This window comes from Battus philenor, unplaced genomic scaffold (assembly GCF_028537555.1).
Source record: "Battus philenor isolate CCGP_79_NKW_IND1 unplaced genomic scaffold, ilBatPhil1.0.hap1 SCAF_36, whole genome shotgun sequence".
NCBI classification, from domain to species: domain Eukaryota; kingdom Metazoa; phylum Arthropoda; class Insecta; order Lepidoptera; family Papilionidae; genus Battus; species Battus philenor.
In genome coordinates, this window is record NW_027181700.1 from 382,501 (window position 1) to 387,500 (window position 5,000).

Here is a 5,000-nt window from a genome sequence, read left to right on the forward strand (position 1 = left end):
CTATAACCGACAAACGCACGAACGACACAGCGGCGGCGGAGGAGGGAAGAAAAAGGGGATCATCTCCCCACAACAACACACCGTAAACTGTGTCGGACGACGTCTCCGTTATGTAAGAGCGGAAGGCGTAAGAGAACGTCTCGTTTAATTAACGCGAACGGCGTTGGGCTCCCGAGTCGACTTCGGGGCGGCCCTTAACGCATCGCATCAACGAGCTCGTCGCGCGCTAGTCGCGCGACGGTCGATCATGATATATAAATCAAGGATTTCGGATCTCTCTAAAACCGGGCTGGAAATCGGTCATTGTTCGTTTTGCGAAACGATATTTTATAAAAGTGAAGATTTGTATGTGTCTCGTCAAAGAACGTTCCGATGAATCGGACGCGATGCCGCGTCCAAAGTAAATCTGGACGAACGCGAGGCGAGTGTTGAGATATACATTTTCCTCCGTGAACAGATAGAAAAACGAATTCATTTTGTTGTTGCGGTGTGGTGTTGTGTGTGTATTGTAATAAATACGCACGCACGCACGCACGCAAAAAGCTACCTAGGCACCGGCGCGTCACGGCGTTTCGAACGTCCGACGCGTCGCTTGTCACACGTCTATCATATCATCATCACCCTCATATCTCTCGTATGTGCGGTGTTGGTGTGTGTTAGCTCTACTAGCTAGCTCCCTGGTTGATCCTGCCAGTAGTTATATGCTTGTCTCAAAGATTAAGCCATGCATGTCTCAGTGCAAGCCGTATTAAGGCGATACCGCGAATGGCTCAATATATCAGTTTTGGTTCCTTAGATCTTACCTCGGTTACTTGGATAACTGTGGTAATTCTAGAGCTAATACATGCAATCAGAACTCTGACCAGTGATGGGATGAGTGCTTTTATTAGATCAAAACCAATCGACGGAGGGCCTCGCGTCCGAAGTCGTTAATTTTGATGAATCTGGATAACTTTTGCCGATCGCATGGTCCAGCACCGGCGACGCATCTTTCAAATGTCTGCCTTATCAACTTTCGATGGTAGTTTCTGCGACTACCATGGTTGTCACGGGTAACGGGGAATCAGGGTTCGATTCCGGAGAGGGAGCCTGAGAAACGGCTACCACATCCAAGGAAGGCAGCAGGCGCGCAAATTACCCACTCCCGGCACGGGGAGGTAGTGACGAAAAATAACGATACGGGACTCTTACGAGGCCTCGTAATCGGAATGAGTACACTTTAAATATTTTAACGAGGAACAATTGGAGGGCAAGTCTGGTGCCAGCAGCCGCGGTAACTCCAGCTCCAATAGCGTATACTAAAATTGTTGCGGTTAAAAAGCTCGTAGTTGCATTTGTGCGCCGCGCTGTCGGTGCACCGCATCCGCGGTGATACTGACACGTCTGCGGAGCATATCGTCGGTGAGCCGTCGGTAAAACGGCGGTTCAATATCAAAATCCTATCGCGGTGCTCTTCGGTGAGTGTCGAGATGGGCCGACAATTTTACTTTGAACAAATTAGAGTGCTCAAAGCGGGCTCAAAATGCTGCTTGAATATTTCGTGCATGGAATAATAGAATATGATCTCGGTTCTATTTTGTTGGTTTTCAGAACTCCGAGGTAATGATTAATAGGGATAACTGGGGGCATTCGTATTGCGACGTTAGAGGTGAAATTCTTGGATCGTCGCAAGACGAACATCAGCGAAAGCATTTGCCAAAGGTGTTTTCATCAATCAAGAACGAAAGTTAGAGGTTCGAAGGCGATTAGATACCGCCCTAGTTCTAACCGTAAATATGTCATCTAGCGATCCGCCGACGTTACTACGATGGCTCGGCGGGCAGCTTCCGGGAAACCAAAGATTTTGGACTCCGGGGGGAGTATGGTTGCAAAGCTGAAACTTAAAGGAATTGACGGAAGGGCACCACCAGGAGTGGAGCCTGCGGCTTAATTTGACTCAACACGGGAAATCTCACCAGGCCCGGACACCGGAAGGATTGACAGATTAACAGCTCTTTCTTGATTCGGTGGGTGGTGGTGCATGGCCGTTCTTAGTTGGTGGAGCGATTTGTCTGGTTAATTCCGGTAACGAACGAGACTCTAGCCTGCTAAATAGGCGTCGTCATTTAGGTGTGCGCCGCTCCGGTGGCGCAACTCACTGGCGACGTATTAAAATTCTTCTTAGAGGGACCGGCGGCTTCGAGCCGCACGAGATTGAGCAATAACAGGTCTGTGATGCCCTTAGATGTCCTGGGCCGCACGCGCGCTACACTGAAGGAATCAGCATGTTCTCCCTGGCCTAGAGGCCCGGGCAACCCGTTGAAACTCCTTCGTGCTGGGGATTGGGGTTTGCAATTATCCCCCATAAACGAGGAATTCCTAGTAAGCGCGAGTCATAAGCTCGCGTTGATTACGTCCCTGCCCTTTGTACACACCGCCCGTCGCTACTACCGATTGAATGATTTAGTGAGGTCTTCGGACCGACACGCGGTGGCTTCACGGCCGTCGGCGTTGCTGGGAAGTTGACCAAACTTGATCATTTAGAGGAAGTAAAAGTCGTAACAAGGTTTCCGTAGGGGAACCTGCGGAAGGATCATTAACGTGTGTGTATGTGTGCGAGACGCGTGATATGTTCACGAACGTTGTTGCGCCGCTGTTGCTGTTGCTGTTGTTGCTGTTGCGACGACGACGACGACGACGACGACGACGACTTCGTACATACCGTGTTTACACATATATATATGTAATACATCCATAATGATATATATATACGACATATATACATATATATGTACGTACGCGCGCGCGCTGCTGTTCGTATCTAATGCGGACGAGCGCGCGCGCGTGTGCGTGCGTGTGTGTGTGCGTGTTTGTATATATGTATAAAAAATAAAATGTGAAATAATTGTCTCTAGCGTCTATTACGCCTAACGGCGCAGCGGCGACGGCGCCGTGGCGGTGGCCGGTGGCGGTGGTGGCATTCGTCGAAAGTGCTACCGCCGCCGCTGCCTCCGCCGCCGTCGAAGCGGCCGGGTGGCGGAAAAACGCCGAGAGACGAGCGCCGACCGGGGCATACCAAACGGAGCGTTCGAAGCGGTGAAAATCCCCACTGCCTAGCTCAGGCCCTTTATTGTCGGTTGGCGCTATACAAAACGAAATTTAAGCGGTTAGAAAGATGACAATGTCGTGCGTCACGCCAGCTCGTTGGGGGGTGCGCGGGTCGTCGTCGTTCATCATTCTAAAGGATTCGCGTCGGGGCGTTAAGCTTTTTCGGTGCCGTTTCTTTATGAACGCCTCGGCGCACATGAATTCGACCAACTTTCGACGTTAATACATAAAAACGGACAATCAAGTGGCCGACGGCGAGAGCCGTAGGCCGCTACCGTAAGTAATAACAACATTAAGAAAAAACCATTACCCTGGACGGTGGATCACTTGGCTCGCGGGTCGATGAAGAACGCAGTTAACTGCGCGTCATAGTGTGAACTGCAGGACACATTTGAACATCGACATTTCGAACGCACATTGCGGTCCGTGGAGAAATATCCAGGACCACTCCTGTCTGAGGGCCGGCTGTTAAAATATAAAAACCACACTGTTCGGTGTAGAACGCGCGCTACGTGCGCTCGCGCCGGTCGATGCGCGCGGCGGTGACGCGCGACGCGGCGGCGGCGGGTTGGTGGGGGGTGATGAACGAGCTCGCGGACGGTGCGATGGGACGATCTCTAATAAGAGTCTCTCGTCCGCGCCGCCGCGGCTCTCACTCTCTCTCTCTCTCACTATCCGCCGTCGCTGTCGTCGCGCTGCCGCTGCCGCACTACCGCGCGCGGGCGAGCGGGCGCGCGCTCTTTCGAACAATTGACGGTTTCCGTTGAACGTTCTTCGCGACGGACGACGGACGGCGGGGTGCTGCACCCCTCACGTCCGCGTACGCGCGGAGCGCGTTTACGGTCCGTTTAAATATATCGAATTGTATTGAATATGAAACGAGTGTGAAAAGATTACACGCATCGCTAAGACGCGAGTCTTCGTAGTGCGGTCTTCGTCCGAGCTCATCGGTTCGTGTATACGATATAATAAAATATATCGGAAGCACAGACGACGCGTCTCCGACGGATGCGACCGGCAGGCGGTGAATGTTTTCTTGCGCGGCAAGCGTAACGCACACACAAACATATGTAAGTAAACATTACGTGATGTTCATGTGCGCGCGCGCCTAGCCCGATGCGAGAGAGTTCACCGCTCGTCGTCGCTACGCATCCGTATTATGTCGGTGATACGCGTCGTCGTTCCAGTGCGAACGTTATATTATCGTATCGATACGGACCGATACCGAAAGGGCCGGACGATCGATCGCTAACGAAAAGTACTCGCGCTCGCGTATGCGTGTCGAGATTTTCGTTTACGCTCGTATCATCATAATCATCATCGTCATCGTCGTCGTTCATCGCGCAACGCGTGTTGTGTGTGCAGCGTTGCGTTGTGCGTGCGCGCGTCTAGAGACCTCTAAGGACTCGCGACGCGCGCGCCTCGCGCACGCGCACTCGCTCTGCGACGCGCGATGATCGCGACGGTGGGGGTGGTGTACGGTAGGCGGACTCGACGTCCGAAGGGCGTCCCGCGACGACGACCGGCCGCCGTGCGCGCTTGCTTGCTTGCGCGCGCGGTCCGTCGGTTCGTCGTCGTCAAAAATATAATAAGGGACGTCGCGTACGGATATCGCGTCTGCCTCGAATTTTTATCGTTGGCCTCAGATCAGGGAGGATCACCCGCCGAATTTAAGCATATTAGTAAGCGGAGGAAAAGAAACTAACAAGGATTTCCCTAGTAGCGGCGAGCGAACAGGAAAGAGCCCAGCACTGAATCCCGCGATCGTCTCGAGCGCGGGAGATGTGGTGTTCGGGAGGTTCCGCTTTCTCGTCGTCGATACTCCTGTCCAAGTTCGTCTTGAACGGGGCCGTTTTCCCGCAGAGGGTGCCAGGCCCGTAGCGACGGAGGGCGGCGGCGAGAGGGACTCTCCT

The 5,000-nt window shown here is 52.9% G+C and overlaps 3 non-coding genes across 3 annotated transcripts in view; all 3 read left to right on the forward strand.

Moving 5' to 3' along the window:
• The first annotated feature begins 674 nt into the window (after nt 1-674).
• On the forward strand, nt 675-2,578 carry LOC137927687 (small subunit ribosomal RNA). The gene has a single exon (XR_011107833.1). It is a non-coding gene; the product is annotated as a small subunit ribosomal RNA (ribosomal RNA).
• An 816-nt stretch (nt 2,579-3,394) lies between these two features.
• On the forward strand, nt 3,395-3,551 carry LOC137927788 (5.8S ribosomal RNA). Its single transcript, XR_011107921.1, has one exon. It is a non-coding gene; the product is annotated as a 5.8S ribosomal RNA (ribosomal RNA).
• Nucleotides 3,552-4,724: 1,173 nt separating this feature from the next.
• LOC137927729 (large subunit ribosomal RNA) overlaps nt 4,725-5,000 on the forward strand; it is a 4,033-nt gene continuing 3,757 nt past the window's right edge. The window contains exon 1 of the ribosomal RNA XR_011107872.1: nt 4,725-5,000. This exon is cut by the window's right edge and continues 3,757 nt beyond it. This is a non-coding gene — a ribosomal RNA (large subunit ribosomal RNA).